At 37.4% G+C, this 17699-nt stretch overlaps 1 protein-coding gene across 2 annotated transcripts in view; it reads right to left on the bottom strand.

The window, feature by feature from the left end:
- The window catches only part of LOC110453790 (protocadherin-15-like), a 103825-nt gene that overhangs the window by 45995 nt on the left and 40131 nt on the right, over nucleotides 1–17699 (bottom strand). The window contains exon 1 of one of the 2 annotated variants that reach the window (XM_021502946.1): nucleotides 3092–3163. The exons of the other annotated variant lie outside the window; for it this stretch is intronic. The gene's annotated coding sequence lies outside the window, so the exon portion shown is untranslated. Of the gene's footprint in view, nucleotides 1–3091; nucleotides 3164–17699 lie in introns of those variants that run through there. 2 annotated transcript variants of the gene reach the window in all.

The raw sequence follows: 17699 nt of genomic DNA, 5'->3' as shown, positions 1-17699 counted from the left end.
GGGGGGGGGAGCTTTAGATACAAATAATGACTTTTTAGGCTCTTGCGTAGGTATAACTTCGTGTTCTGAGCAGGAGTACTTCAAGGAACTCCAATTTGGCCTAATCAGACCCTAGGGAGCTGAGACCATCATTTTAAATACTGTCTGCAGTCTGGCAACGTTGTTGCAATGTATGAAAAACAAAACGCTGCATGGGCCGACTATATAGGATTTTTAACATGGCAGTTGACCCCACCAACTTTTTAATTTTCTAGAGGTTTTATTTTCGTTCATTTCGTGTGTACTCTTCGTCCAAAGATTCATAGGTCCACGAAGTAATTACAAGTTTGACATAAAGCTTTTCTTCGTATGACTTAGTACTCGTAATCCAAGAAATTATGTACTGACAAAATGGTATTTTTGAGGTATAATCATAGTTTAAACCCCACGAAAATATCTGATTTCACAGTAAGACCTTTGTACGTATCTTACAAACATGTTTTGAATGCTGTAGATAATAAATAAGATGTTCATTGATTTTATTATTCTTTTTTTTTCATGAATAATACCTTATTTTGAATATCATCTCATCATTTTGACGATGTGTTGTGATTGCAGACTTTACATGGATATATGAGAGGTATCTATACAATATATATTCATTTTACAAGTAAGACGCGTAGCTCCGATTGGGGATTTAGGGTTGAAGGGGGTAGACTTCCTTGCCGTTCAATAGGAAAGAGGGATAATAAAGCATTGCATCAATACAGGACGAAGAAGCGTTATAACGCAAGACTATCTTCCCAATACCTTCATTCGGAATCGACTGATCTACACTTCCTGTAATCCAGTGTATTACCTATTTTTCAGGACCCTTGTATATCTGAAAAAATACTTGTGTCAGTGCTTGTGTGTCATAAATACATTTTTTTGCAAGATAGCTGTGATAATTCGCGGAGGATTGGTAAAGTGTGTAGCTCATACTTGCTATTTTTCCTCCTAGTCTCCCGCTCCAGATTTTACTTCTGTTTTATACCCATATCTGGGCCTGTTTTACAGTGCAGACAAGAATCGAAGTCTGGTTAATTATTCACCATCGTCGTAAAGGCTCGGCATTGAGAGACTAAGTGAATTAGAAGCCGTTTTTATGGGAATATCGCGATAAAACAGCTTAGCAGCCATTAGCATGTCAACGGGGAACAGGAAGTTCAAAACGTATTGTAATTTTGTCTCCGAGATAGGATGGCGGAGAGAAAGGGACATTCAAAATCATATTAAAGACAGCGGTAAGATACTTGGAACCTAGAATTGTCGATTAAAACTTAAATTTTCATACTTGTGTCGTTAATTATGCTGGGGAGGTGACAGCCCTAATCGCCTTGAGTGAGAACCGGAGGCGTTGACTCTCATCAACAAATCTAAACTGACAACGCGGGAAGACGTAGGTCAGGGGTTAGATTCGTGACGTCATACGCTGCTTCCAATGACCGACAGTGTTTGGTGTATGTTTGTTTTCTTTTGAGAATAGACTCAACACTCCAGCGAAACAACAGATAGTAATATCTTCATATACCGAGCATGCTTATGTTGCGTTTCGCATATTTATTGTCAAGCGCTTTGCTCTACAAAGCCTCATGTTTGGCCTTCGTGTTGAACTTTCGACAAAGTGTAGAAGGCGATGGGTTCTGTCCCAAGGCCGGGACATACCAATGTCCTTAGGAAAGGTACTTGTTATTTCTTGCTTACCGTTCAGCATTCAGGGTTATCGGAACAGCTGGTTCACCCGTTGCCAGTATAACGTGACCGGTTGGAATGCGTTGCTAAATGCATTCGGAATGGTATTTCAGTGAGGTACAATGTAGCACTCAAAAGTCGGACTCAGGTCTGTGTTACATTGCATCGCAAGGAGGCTAATATATCAACATACCGCCTCCCGCACATAAAACGCATGCACGCATATATAAAACACCTTAGCTGTCAAAATCAAACCAAACCAATCTCTTTTTAATCATTTTCTGAAGCTATCAATTCCGAAAAAAACACTTTTATACTCGGAATTATGTAGCGTTTCTATTCTTAATAGATATTGCGTGTAGATATCTCCAAATAATTACACAGGTAAAGGTGGATGTACCTTATGATAAAATTAATTAATTAATTAAAAAGAAAATTAAAAGGATTCAACAGTGATATTTAAACAAAAAAAGAGTTGAACGATTATTATACTAAATCAATCCATCCGTGATAATTAATTCATATTTTGATTAAAGAAGATGAAGATAATTAACTTAAACGAAATAACACAACAGTTTGTTATCAAGTTTCAGTCAATCATCATCATGGAATTTTCTCAATTAAACACACGAGATTTTCTTTAATTACGAATTAAGATAAATGACTAATAGACCGATTTCTTTTGATTTGATTAATGTTGGAAACTCTAATTAAAACTGTCAATGGATGGAAATCTTTTAGCTGGAAAGATGATAGAAAACATCTGTTTGCAAAGTAACTGGAAGTTTCGAAATGAAGGCTAGAATAAACACAGACAAAGGAAACACACAACCTAAATCTATGTTAGTACTTATAAATTTCATCGCTCAAAATTTTATGCTGCATAAATGTTCGATTGTCTTTTCGTCACATTCATTAAGAGAGAAAGCATTAACACAAAACACAAATTTATCAATTGAGTGCAGTTGATTGAATGTTTCACAAGCGTCGCTCGCTTTACAAATGAACAACTTAATTAAACACTAATGCTACGTGGAGTGATATACTTGTGTCATTATCTGAGAAAACTGGGTATGTACACCAAACTATCACAATTACTTGTCCGATAAGACTGCATATCCAACAATTCATTAAGTACAATTTGAACAACGAATTTAACACTGTCTGTTGCGCGAATGGAGGAACTCTAGTTTTTGTCATAAATGTGTCCAAAAACGTTGAAAATTAAACAACTGATCATTAACTCAGCTTGTAATACCTTACATTCTGAGTAATAACTTCAAACTCTAAGCATCTTAGTGCAATGAAAAATCCCTAAGGTGTTCAACATGAATAAAGTCAAGTAACCTCTCCAGCAAATATAAACATCTATATTTACCTTAAAAAAGTGGAACGTCCAAACATCAAGATTTGTTCACGACTGAAATCTATTTCACAATGTACGTCATCCCATACTCATTTTTATCCGTATTCATGAGAAAGTATCCACAAGGAAAGTTCTGAAAGGAACGCACCTGTTCGTTATCTCCTTAGCTAATAGTCTGTGAATTATACGCCGCCTATTAAGCTGCAGGTGCGTCAGGTGCAGCGACGTCAACGCGCATGCTATGTGGCTAGCCTAAACATTGCATACTCGCACTATTTCAATCTCGATTGTCAGAGATTTACAACGGGGTTTTGATTTGACAAATACCGCCGAGATTTCAAGACATATAACACTCCAAAAGCCAAAGCATCAGTGCCTTATTGAGAACGACAGCGTTGGCTTTGGCGTTTCGTAGACATTGATCTCTTCTCACTATCTGCTGTATAGTGAGTATCCGTAGACTCGCGTTTTCCTGCAGTGCGTGCTGGTCACGCGCTTAAAATTCGATGGACATCAGGACATTTAATAGAATTACCAATAATTGTAAAATGTGGCAAATGAAATCTGCTTCAGTGTATTTCAGTCTGACAAACAACGACGAGTTTTTGCTCGATATCTGACTTCGCGATCTACATTGTCTAGTGCAACGGGAGCGGAAAGCACGTGTATGCGCTAAAGACGAAATGCTGAAAAGAGATACTATAATTTGAAGCAGTGGTATTTTAAAACAAAACAATAAATATGTTTAGGAACATTCAGCAGCAATTAATCACACGAATGTGGATCTAAATCAAGATTACGTAAATTAGCCTAAGTTAACAATCCAACTAATAACCTTTAATTAATGCTGCACAGATCGTCAATAACGGGAAGCAACGTCTAGAGTTATGGTTATGCATAGATCTGTCAAAACTTATACGTTTTATGGGGACGCGATGAAGTCTGTCGCGTGATTATCAGAAACATGGTTTCATGCAGAAATATTTTTTATAGCAGTTGCTAAGTTGATAAATGACAATTTCGAAAATGTATTGTTCACGGTGTGTAATAGCTACACCTAATGTTGGACACTTTAGAGTGACGTCCCTGCTACGTTTATTTAGAAGAGGAAAAATCTGTGATGTTTTTAAATTCAATATTCAAAATCTTGTGGTTTTTTTTTTTATTTCTTTCTCTCTAATCGTTTCTTTACATCCATTAGGTAGTATTTGGATATGACGACACATTAACACCGTCTGGGTGGTTTGGTGGTGTAGTGGTTAGCGCACTCACCTTTGCACCAAGACGGTCGGGGTTCGAAACCCCGATCTGACGTGAAAAGGTATAGGGTCATATGTCTAATACCATGGGTTTTCTCCGGGAACTCTGGTTTCCTCCCACATTATAAACACCTGCAAACTTCCATCAACACCAACAGGAGTGATTAATGAATAAGCGATGTTTCAAACTAGATTGTATGGCCCATTAGCAGACTGGGACAAAGTAACTTCAAAAAATGGCATGGCAAGGCGACTTCAAAATTTAATTCATATTTGTTTATTCAATGACTTCATGTAACATTGAAATATTTCCTGACGTTTTGAAATATTTGAAATAGGGGAGAGCTACGTGTATCTGGGTCCCTCTTGTAGGTTAAGGAAAAATGTCCGTGCGAGGCGACTAACGTAATGCCCTGTGTAGTTCCGGCCTTGTTCTGCTGAGTGTACAGCTGACGGGACATTGAAGTTACCTATATTGATCAGCTTTTCTCCTTGCCATACTTTGTACCTTCAAGTTTTTCTCTCCTTCATAATCTTTCCTTTCTGGTGGTGTCTCCTTACGTACCCGTCTTCATATAACGTAGCTGTTGTTAAGACAAAAATACTTGACAAAAATACAAATAAGTGACCCATTATTAAACAAAAACTATGAAAACACTATGTAAATGTACATCTAATTATAGAAAAAAATCCTTCAGTATTTCATTAGCTAATGGAGCGTGCTACAACAAACTCAACAGTCTCTTTGATCTGTAGCATGTAAGGCGGATAAGAAAAAAACGCAAATTGCCTTTGTACATATGTAAATGCCAAATATGGTAACGTATGAAGTCACGTGTCAACTAATAAACAAGCATGTAGCTTTGTTTATATCAGCTTTCCGCTTTCCAATGGCCAACAAGGCATCTTGTCTCCGTTTCTGTTTCATGAGAGAACTTCCGGTTTAAACTTCCGGTGTTTTCGTTCGCTTGTCTGGCACTGCATGGCAGCTCATTTTGATAAAACCCGGCACCAAAACGCAGGAAATGAACAATCTTGTTGATTTCAGCACTTTGAGAACAACACATTTTTTCTATCCAATAAAATATGCTAAACGAACAGAACAATTTATAATCGCTTTTCCATACATAATGTACCAGGTTAGATTTAGTTATACTATGTAATCACGATATACAAAATACGTTTATTTTAATATGTATGGTCCGTTTAGATCGGATTTAGAAACACAGGTACTAGCCAACCGAAGCCCGTGTGGTATCACTGTTTATAAAAACCAATTGGAGTACAAAAAAGACAATTTCATGTGTGACCGCGGGGTTTGGAAACGGTACGCAAATGCAGCTGTAATACCCTTTGTAGAAACATAATGGATTAAATCTGATTATACAGCTTGGGAAACAATATCCACTTTGCTGCAAGCGTCTCTTTGGTATTAAAATCCAATTAAATTGCGAGTCTCACAAAGTAATACATTGAAATGTCATCATTTGACGGCAAAGTAAATAAATGAAAAAGATGAAAAAATGGAACAATGTTCATTTGCGATATGTACCTGGTTATACCTGCTGTTAACGTTAACCTACGTCATTTGTTCCTGCGTATGTAATCCCCAAGGGTAGCCGCCGGCGCATGTTACGTGTCAATCAATCGACCGATTGCAAATCGATAATTTAAACGATTATGGTTTCTGTCACCCAGTGGTCGGACCTCTCGCCTTTCAGCCATTATTCGTAATTAAATAGACCCGCTAATCTTTAATCGGACTTAATTCTAGAGCACTTCTCCCCAGGAGAACAGACATGGTCATACCAGTAACGATTACCGATACTCTAATTACAGATTTACCTTTTAACAATATTTGAGGTTAATTAGCTGTCCAGGTAGCACGTGCAAAGTTTGATTTATTGGTCTCTATGGAAACACAAGATACATGCGTACGCATGTCAATGGCTGTTGCCATTCGTGTTGGTGGGTACTTCACGGAGCTATAACATTGTTAGTTTCGTACTTTAGAGACTGGCCTTGCTGAATTTGCCTAGCTATCTCTCTGTCCCAAGGGAGGAGTATAGATGCTAAGATACCAAAGGCGTACTTGACGAAACAGTTCTGAAATGAGAGATGAATAAATGTTGATTTGATGCACTGAGTGGCAATCAGACCTTGTGACCAGACCGTCTAGGAATTCATCATTTCCGTTGAATTTCAATGACAGCTTCTTAACAAACTATTTGATCGACGTGTCTGCTGCAGATGGTTTAAAGTAGCTATTAGCTCTTATTTAGTTGTCAGTATTATCTCGTAGTTCAAAACAGTTATTACATCACAGTCACCATATTCTACCCTACATGTATTTTATAATAACAAAGCAATTTTTCATTTGAGTCATTAGCAGCAAATGATAATTGATATTGTCGTCAATTCCTTCCCATCACAGAAAACAAAACAATTAACATTATATGTGTAAAGACACATTGATACATTATGAACCATTGGTTTCAATTATATCTGTGAATAATTTGAAACGTAAATAGCATTTTAAAACACAATACGCTTCACAAAATTATACTTTAATTGTTAAGGTCAACTACTATTGACCGGACTATAACCTTTGTAAAATCTCATGTCAATAACAAACATCACCTGTCGTGGGGGTGTTATTCTATACATCACCTGGCTAACACAGGTAAGAATTGTACAGGTGTGTATTGAGATGGTATTAATCCCACCTCGCTCACGTGATAGAGGAAATAGAGACAGTTACACGACACGGAACGAATTTCAAACAAAATACAGGTTATCAATAGCTTATCTTGGAATGTACTTAACGGTTCGGATGTTTTATTGATACACAACATTTCGAGTACTTAAAGTGTTTTAGGAGTCATCAATAGAATACCCAGTGTACCTGCGGTGATAGTCGACACTTTGCAGCTTATCTTGACCACCCGGCTGATCCATAAAATACTGTACAGAACAATAAATGGCCGTACAAGTCCATTGTCATACCCCATGACATAGTGGAGAGGGCATTCCGCAACGGCTTTTCTCGCTTGTCCGTCCGTCTGTACGACATCTAGACATTGCGTTAAGCTTCATTACCCTTACATATTTCAATAGAAAAGAGAAAATGTACGATTTCACAAATAAAATTCAATTGTAAAAATCTTTGAGAATAATTTTCATGAGTCTAACAGAGGGCTTTTTAAGAAAAAATCAATCCCCTTCGGATTCATGACATTTGTGCAGTACAAATAAGAATCTTGGTTAACTTCGTCGGTGTCTTTAAAACGCTTGTTGGGTCACGTTATGACCAAGTTATAGGTTCGATACGTTACGTCACGGAGGGTATTGAACTTTATCTCTATCAAAACGCGAAAAAGGGACACAGTGATTGCAGAAATAGGTTTTACTTGTTTTCTTGTCCTAAGCTACTTCTGTTTTACTTGGTATTCAAGCAAATTAAGGTCAAATGTTCACAATACGATATTTAACCTTAGCGCATGCCCTTAGAAGCCGTACATGTCGAAGACTTACTGTATGTTTAACCGACGATATCAGTTATAAACGTTTTGGCTTAGAAACACATAATTTACAACATTTGATAATAATAATATACAACATTTGATAAAGCGCCTTATCTAGCTAGAATAAGCCACTCTAAAGCGCTTTATAGTACATAGATATACAATGTATACAATCAATACAATTAGCATATATACATTAATCAATACAATGTATGAGGAATTCACAGGAGCTACCTTATCATGCGCTAACTACTAGTCCTATGACACCTTGCTAATATACCCTATGTGCGTTTGCCTGCGTGTGTGCTGGAGATGTATTGTGTTCTGTTTGTAGTGTGACCGTGCTTCCAACGGTATCATTTATAGTGCCACCTCACTTGAATGCTACAGCTCAGATACCACAACATCCACTCCAGACCATGTTATACCCCACCTGGGTTATTGGAGTTGTGTGATAATACATTTTGCACATTTGTTGCTCTTTGGAATGTATAAGTATTATCCTAAGTCTGCACTATTTATTAAAAATATCGAAATCTATATTTCGAATGATAGTACTAAAACGTTCATAGATGCACGGCACATATTTTACTGGGGTGAGTTCCACCATAAAAGCGGTACATGTAATACGTTCCTAGGAATGCAGTCAACTTGAGAAAGTGTAGAGAGGGAGCAATTCGAAGGCTAGAACGAGACAACAATATCGGTAGACAAACAGATTGTACAAACGCATGTCGACTGCAAATATAATAGCGCTTTACAGGAACTGTGCACATTTGTTCTTTTGGCTTTCAGACTACTGCAATATAGCTTAACCGACATAGTCTGTACAGCCAGTCTGGAAGGTTACTTAACACAACGAAACAGGAACTATTTTGGGTCCGCCGGTCGATACATCTATAACGGAGTTTAACGACCATTACGACCATATTAGCAGCGCTAAACTAATGACTTGTGACATATCTGAAGGTCGAGCTATATTTGGGAGAGACATATTCAAATATTTAGCCAGAAATAAAGGCGTTGTTTTTATCAACGAAAGGACTAGAACCATATGTGATTATAAAAATTACAAGATAAAACACGTGGGAGGAGAGTCGGGGAGAGTTACTGCCAAAAAAAGGTCTGGGGGAGTGGACCCTTGTCAATGATATTTACAACCCCGTGGTACGAGACAAAGACCAGGGAAGGGGCACACCGTCACAGAGAGTTACAACCGTCGGGTATCACATACGAAACCTAGACAATGGAAAAGGGTTTACCAATTGCATCGTATAATACGAAAGTTTTTCTTTTCACTGTTCCCATCATTCGATACCACGGTTTGTTAAAATGGACAATTTCGCGGGATCCTTTTTGTAGATTTCTAGTGGCAAAAAATGTTCCCACAAAAATACCGAAAATCAGAGCTCCATAAAGAAAAAAAACGTAAGAAAAAAACAAAGTATATCAAGAATGCTGAATCAGGAAGTCGATGAAAGAACATTTTATTGACGTTGAGCGCTATGATCAAATAATAACGATATGATATATCAACAGTCACAACTAGGTAACGTAGAGTTAACTCGCTAACTGTATTTACATGTGAGCATGTCATAGTTTTTCTAGTGTCTGTCTCACAACCAACGTAATTTCTGTCATTGGCAGGAAGCGCCCGTATATATACAACTCCCAATAGGTCTACCGACGCCACACAATTCTGTAGTACATGAAGCAGAAAGAATTATGGAAATTGTCCTGTCATCATCTTTTAAGCAGGGATATCACTAAAATATCAAGCCTTGTTGAATAGCAGCTGGTTTGTCATCCTCGATATCCAGGGGTTACGCTCATTTTCACTCTCTTCACCCCTGGAATATGTCATGGCAAAATTGAAGGGTCGGTGTGCGCCACCTTGTTGATGAGACAAGAAGACTAGTTTGATCCATTGATGTACATTAATAGAATATCGCGGTCATGTAACGGTAAAAATTGATAAGCTTTGAAGTTGGGCGTCTCTCATTTGTTATCTTCAAAGGAGAGGTATCAGCCTAGCGATTGGTCAGGTTTTTTTTTACCTGAAAACAATCAAACAGTTATCTTCGTACCTTCAATTTTGCCATGACATATTCCAGGGGTGCAGAGAGCGAAAGTGAGCGAAACTACTGGATATCGAGGATGCTAGTTTGTGTAGTATTCTCATATCTGCTGTTCGTAATATTGTATTCTGAAGATCATTAAAGAATTTCTGTGAGATCATGCCAGTCAAATTGGCCAGCTATACTGTCCCATGCACTATTCACATTTACCTTTAATCAAAACATTACTCTGAGATCATGGGTATATAAGGAATCCGCTACACTTGTCAATTTTTATCATCCACGAAGTACAGGGGCGTTGATTTTGACACGAAACCAATGTTTTTTTTGTAGACACAGTCACTCAGTCGTTCTATTTTCGTTCTGGATATTAAAAAAATGAACGTCGCTCTAGATAGGAAGATCTCCAATATTGCTACACCACGCCCAAATGGTTACTAAAACGGGTTTCCTAAAACTAGATAATAGAAATCGGCAGCCCTGTAGCCATAAACTGGTCGTCTTGGAGATCATGTAACAGTTGTCATGGTTTCTACTTCGCGAATGTCACTTTGTTTTCTAAGGCACTATCGGCTTGGTATAACATGAACAAGTCAGTTACATTGCCATATGCCGTCTATCATATCTCGGCCTACCCAATCACAGCTGTCAGAATATAACCATATAGGACACGTCACAGACAACTCAGATGTATGAATGAAAGGACGGCTTCCTCACATGACGACAACCTCACCACAAACCGGAAATTGATTAGGAAATCATGAAATACACAAAAGGATATGTACAACAATGACAAAACTTGTACTAGATGCTTCCAAAGTGCAGTATTTAGAGACTAGGCATAGCCCTACACTCGCATTGCAAAGCGACAACAAAGAGCTGCAACTTTGAAGTGGGATACAGTATACAATAATATAATTATGCAACGACGCTTTTGATTGGTTAATGGTAGTGTTTTAGGGGGGAACACTACACATGCGTGTATGTCCAAAGAACAATGCATATGCAATGCTCTATAAAAAGCCTCCCCTCATTGCAAGTGTAAACAGGTGAGCTGTATGTGTATGGTCTCTGACTAATGATCTTTGTCCAAGAGGGTACACGCGTGCATATACAAATCTAAACTGTTCCGCATACATCCACATTAAACTGGGACGACACCAGCTGGAGTGCTGGCAAAAAAAGACATCGGCTTGCTTTCGGAATAGAAATTTAGTATTACGTGTCCAATGTTTGCGCGTGCAGAAGAACATTCTCATTTAAATAATGAGATGTGTAGGTCACGTTGCCTTGTAGGCACTAAAGCAGACACGTAAACACATTCATTTACATCTCCAGGTGGTAGATTAAATATCATTATTATACCTCTACTTTATTTACTCTATATAAAAGTAATTGGTTAAATCGAATATATCCCCACTTTTGCCTGACTGTGTTTTAGTCCTGTGTGTTAGTCTGGGAACTAAAACACACCTACACTCGGGTGTTTCCGCCGAGCCAATCAGGCGGTAGGTGGGCGGAGCTTGTTGCCGAACTCGCAACCGACGCACGGGGTGGGCGGAGCTTGCTACTGAACTCGGAAGCGACGCGCGAGGTGGGCGGAGCTTGCTACAGAACTCGGAAGCATGTTTGGCTCTACTGTGATCAAGGGTAGATGGGACGTGAAGCTATACAGCTAATGGTTTACAAATAATTTCTAGTTAAAACTATCTCTCCATTGTGTATCGGTATAATAAAACGGTGAAAGTATGGGGTTGAGGGATATGGCAAGTTTCTGGTGTCCCTTGACCATGCCTATTTCCCTCGGCTTCGCCCCGGGAAATAGCCCTGGTCTCGGGACACTAGAAACTTGCTATATCCCTCAACCCCATACTTTAACTGTATACTAACACATGCTTGTATATGATGGTAGAAAATTCATGCATAACGTGGGATTAAAAATGCAAAAAAAAAACAGACATCACTCAGGCCAAAACGTGTTTTTTCCTTCAAAATATTGAAAAGGATTGGTAAAAAAAGTATTCATTCATACACGTGCTAACGTGCTAACACATACGCCAACACAGCTGATCAAAACTCCTCCAAAATTCTGATGAGTATGAAAGGTATTTTATCATTAAGGTTTTACGGAAATGAGTTTTGTATTAACTTTACAAAACGGATTCTTGTATTCTTGAATAAGGCTTAAAATGACGTTCAATAGTCTTAACTACACTGTTGGGTACTTGCTAATCCAGCAAACCGCAATATACACGCCCTTACGGAATCATATGACATGCTCTTTTACGGATTCATGATTCGGAATGTAGATATGGGAAAATATGATTTAACACCATATTTGGACCGCAGGTTCACCTGACTATCAATATCGTCTCGATTCGCTTCTACTTGAGAAACATGTGGTGTCAGTAAGTGCGAACAATTTTGCAGCCAAATCCATCAGCGCATGTCTGTAGGTCGTTCTAATGTGATGTATCGACAACGAGTGGATGGCTTCTTTGATAAAGTCTCTTTTATGCCAAACAAAAATGCAATTTGGGAATAAACGCCTAATAAATCTCCACTGATACTTGTTCATGCGCGTGTCAAAGGTCAATCTCGCCCCATTTATAACGTGCAGAATTCCTACGCCACGTAGGGGAAATGAAATCACAAAACAATCCCGACCTGATCCCTTTCAAGACCGTATCGATCATCAACGGATCGATACGTGATGATCGATGAGAATGGCGTATTAATCTCCGTAGGGTCGTGGTCTTATCATCGTTCCCAGCACAGCACATTTCACCCTTCGTATCCCAATACTGTCTACCATGGCGGGGCACTATTTACCAATGTTGACCGAACGACTAATTTGACATAGAGGCAATTGTTTTAACTCTCGTTTTTATCCGTTTTATTCTCGCGAGACATTGGCACGTTCTATGCTGCAAAACGATTTTCGCTACAGTTCTGCAGATTGTTATTTATCGTCTTTTTTTCTTTCAATATAACTGAACACTTTTACTTGTCCTATAAGAAAATAAAGCAACACGAGGCTAAGTGTCAATAGAGCGTAATGCATGACACATAGATAATGACAGATTGACTTACGTTCAATTTTGATTTATTTGAATCGCATGCTCGGATGAGTGTTTTTCTTTTTCATTTTCAGCAGGACATTACAATTTATTTATAAGTGTAGTTTGCTTGCAATATTACAAAAACAGATTCAATTTATGTTTCTTGTTAATCATTGAACCCGAAGCCATATACTTTTGTCCACAAAAAGCTACCTTCAACAAGCGGGAAAAAAATCCGTACATCTACACGTTTTATAAACCAACGGTTTAAATAGAATTTTTGCTGTTTTGCTCCGTTTTTTCTAAGATATATTTCCTCTAGTTATAAATATGATCATCGTCATGCATACCGTTGTTCAAACATACAATTTCAGATGTAATGTAACACGAGCAGGCGCCGCGCTTGACTCCTTACATAAGCATGCTATACGATACAGCAGAGAAATCGATCGATGTCAAAAACCAGTCTGGTTTCAGAAAAAAGGTATATTTTGACAAATGAGTATATGATTGAATGTTTCCCGCCGTCGGTTGGTATTGTATCTGTGTATGAATGTGTGATATTTCCTCAGGCCCGGAAACGGACAGTCTGTTCTGAGCATCGTCGGGCATGGGAATGACCAATCAAATACACGTGTCCGATATGTCATTGTGTGTCAAAGGCCAGGAACGGATAACGACTCATGAAATGATGTCTTTTTATCATGGAGATGAACTTTAATTAAAATCCTGAAATCGAAACTGGCCGCAATCTGGTTGTAAGGCCTTGACAATGGTTCTGACCCATGGGTCTAGGAAGGAGCATCCTGTAGCGTCATGATATCGAGAGTTGGATGAAAGGATATCATTATAGGGCTCAATAACGTGCAAGCGTTCTCTTGGCCTTGACGTATCGACAGGTGACGACCTCTACAGACAAATTGTGACAACCGAGGTCGTATGTGATTCATCAGCGTCAGCTTCGCGCTTAGAATGTATTACGCTAATTTTCTCTTACCTACGGTATATATAGCTGCAAGATTCGAGATTAAATCTGAAGATGTCACGCTCATCCAGACGTGCATCAGTCTCTTTTGGACGCTTTAAATCAAATCACACGAGCGTTTAGACATCCACGTACGATTATCAGATATATCTTCACAACCGGGATTTTAATATCTTCTCTAATGACAGCTGAATCAACACAAATTTACTTTGTAATCTTGACAATTTTCATAGAAAATTATTGTATCTTCAAATCAATGTTTTTTTATTTATTTTTTATTTTACGCCTTCAACGTTCATTTACAAAAGAGTATTGATTTATTTTTATCACAGCGGGAAGACCGAAATCATTTGATACATTTTCACAAATCAACAAACCTTTCTACAACTACAGGCGATCCGTCTTACACATGTATCTCAGATGTTTTATTAAATTGTAGAATGCCAATCTGTTTTATCATCGGTTTCTTGGTTTGTTTAATTAATTTTAAAGAACGAGCTGCAAATATGATGTTAAACCTTGTGGCTATCCCATCACTGCGTCATAAAAGCATAAAACATATTTTTGATAATTAGAAAATAATATCGTTTGATTCAACAGATCTCCAAAAAATATCTTTAATTCATAATTAAAACTACACATTCTTCAGTTTTTGATTAAAAGTTAAATTTATCTGGAAAGCTACATCTTTTGTGAATTTAAATTCAACGCCATTTTGAAATTTGGAAAACGTCTCAAGGAATCTTAAGCTCACCAAAGTTTCGAGATATGCCTATATCTGATAGCAAGAATGATTTATTCAAGCGAACGCGATATATTACAAAATTAAATAGTATTTAACCTTTTCCCTGCACTCACAATTTGACCTGTTGACCCCGTATCTAAAATGATGTTCTGCAGGCGATATCGTTAATATAAACAATGCTTGATGGGAGTCATAAAAACTGTGATCACTTCGCGTGACCGACCTGTTGTTACTTGACCCCGCAATCGATAAATAAACAAGTGTATTTCATTTTTACTAAGAATACAAAGGTCAGTGCCGTGTCTATATTAGATTATAATGTAGTTTTAAAATAAACTTTGGGTAGAGATTCATGATTGCTTGAAGGATAAATCTATTCATATATTTAATTTCAAGAAATTGCTTTAAATGATGAATTTTTAATATAAAGATCAATCGATTGCTAGTAATTTTTGAATGATTTAACTGTGAAGCAATCTTTCCAATCAGAAAGGGCATAATGCGTTTTTTTGCTCGACAGAAATGAGGGTTTTATTTACAATGTAACCCTTACTATTCATTCGTTCGAAAACTACTTATATTTCAATTTTTATTACAGTGTAGCATTACTTATGTGATATTCTAATACGAATCATCAACACTACGAGGGTTTTATATTTGTAGCGGTGACATAAAACATGTATAGTAGGCTCTGTGTGTGTGTTATTTAAGAAATGCTCTGCAAACTGTCACATATATATCTACATTAGCAACAAATCTCCTTTAAAAGAAGAGTTACAAATTATGAAACGTTTAAAACGTCTATCATGACCTGAATAATCAACTAAAATAACTTTTACGACATAACTGTGATATGCTAGCTTTATTTAAGCATTTGAACTTTGTAAACTATCCCTCGCGTACTGTTATATAATCAACTTCTATAGTTTAATCAATGCTGGCTGGGTGATAAATATATTACTGTCAACTTAGGGAATTTGCATAGCAAATATCTTTTGAAATTGAAAAGCTGTCTCTGAGGGTAAATAAAGAACTGGAGCGCTTTCTGTGTTGTTTGTGTAATTCATTTTGGCTTCAAACAATTTTATGTGAAACAAAGCTTTCTAATCAATTCGCTTAAAAAATCAAAGACAAATAATGAACGACAACGGACGCTAACAGTGCACTGTTTGGTTTTATATACTGCACATGTACAACATATAACAGCTTGGCAGCTAGACCATTGCCACGTAATCAGTAAATACCTCGTCTGCACCGTGATTTCAGGTGGGTTAATGAAACAGTAATGTAAATACGACATACCATCCTTAATATCGGTACATTTGCACTAGTAAGAGTTTTTTTGTGACAATAAGGCTCCCCTACAGAAAAATTGTCAGGAAATATAAGTATAGCTGTGTATCAGCAAATATTTTTGGGAAATATTTCTTTGTTAATATAATTCCAACAATGTATTAAAACCACGATTTAAACTGGCGACAAAATGTATACTAGAATATCATTTGATAGCATACATTGTATGATTAAATACTAAAAGCGTGATCTTTTTTATACGCGATTGACTTGTCTCCGGATCGTAGGTTATCTTAGCAATGACAATACAGTGTTACAGATCTATAGAACCTTCTTTCATAATTCACAATACGTGCGCATTGCTACATATTTACAGTACGTTATAACAGATAAAAAGCACATTGTTACAATTTTAAGGTACGTTGTAACACGAATTACGGTCAAGTATTACAGGATTTCAGGACTTAAAGACAGGTATTACAGGATTTACAGTCAGGTGTAACAAGATTTACAGTCATGTTTTACAAAATTTACAGTTAAATGTTACAGGAATTGCAGTAAGGATTTACAGGATTTACGATCAGGTGTTTATTGATTTACAGTCAGGGGTTGCAGGATTACAGGATTTACGATCAGGTGTTTATTGATTTACAGTCAGGTATAACAGGATTAACAGTCAGGTGTCACAGGATTTACAGTCAGGGATTATAGGATTACAGGATTGACAGTCAGATGCTACAGGAATCACAGTCAGGGATTACAGGTTAACAGTCTGGTGTTTCAGGATTTACAGTCAGGGATTTTAAGATTACAGGATTTACAGTCAGGTGTTAAATGATTTACAGTCAGGAATTACAGGATTTAATGATTTACAGCAAGGTGTCACATGATATACAGTTTGGTGTTAGAAAATTTACAGTCAGTTGTTACAAGGATATACATTCTAGTGTTACAGGATATACAGTTTGGTGTTACAGGATTTACAGTCTGGTGTTACATGATTTACAGTCAGGGATTACAGGATTACAGCATTTACAGTCATGTGTTAACTGATTTACAGTCAGGGATTACAGGATTTACAGGATTTACAGTCAGGTGTAACAAGATTTACAGTCATGTTTTACAAAATGTACACTCATATGTTACAGGAATTGCAGTAAGGATTTACAGGATTTACGATCAGGTGTTTATTGATTTACAGTAAGGGATTACAGGATTACAGGATTTACGATCAGGTGTTTATTGATTTACAGTCAGGGATTACAGGATTACAGGATTTACAATCAGGTGTTTATTGATTTACAGTCAGGTATAACAGGATTAACAGTCAGGTGTGACAGCATTTACAGTCAGGGATTATAGGATTACAGGATTGACAGTCAGATGCTACAGGAATCACAGTCAGGGATTACAGTATTACAGGATTTACAATCAGGGGTTTATTGATTTACAGTAAGGGATTACAGGATTACAGTATTTACAGTCAAGTGTTAACTGATTTACAGTCAGTGATTACAGGATTTACAGCCAGGTGTTAAATGATTTACAGTCAGGGGTTATAGGATTGCAGGATTGACAGTCAGATGCTACAGGAATCACAGTCAGGGATTACAGGATTCCAGGATTTACAATCAGGGGTTTATTGATTTACAGTCAGGGATTATAGGAGTACAG

The sequence above is a fragment of the Mizuhopecten yessoensis genome, unplaced genomic scaffold (assembly GCF_002113885.1).
Source record: "Mizuhopecten yessoensis strain PY_sf001 unplaced genomic scaffold, ASM211388v2 scaffold7507, whole genome shotgun sequence".
Taxonomy (NCBI): Eukaryota; Metazoa; Mollusca; class Bivalvia; order Pectinida; family Pectinidae; genus Mizuhopecten; species Mizuhopecten yessoensis.
The sequence above is the reverse complement of the archived record's forward strand: the minus strand, read 5'-3'. Positions and strand labels throughout refer to the sequence as shown.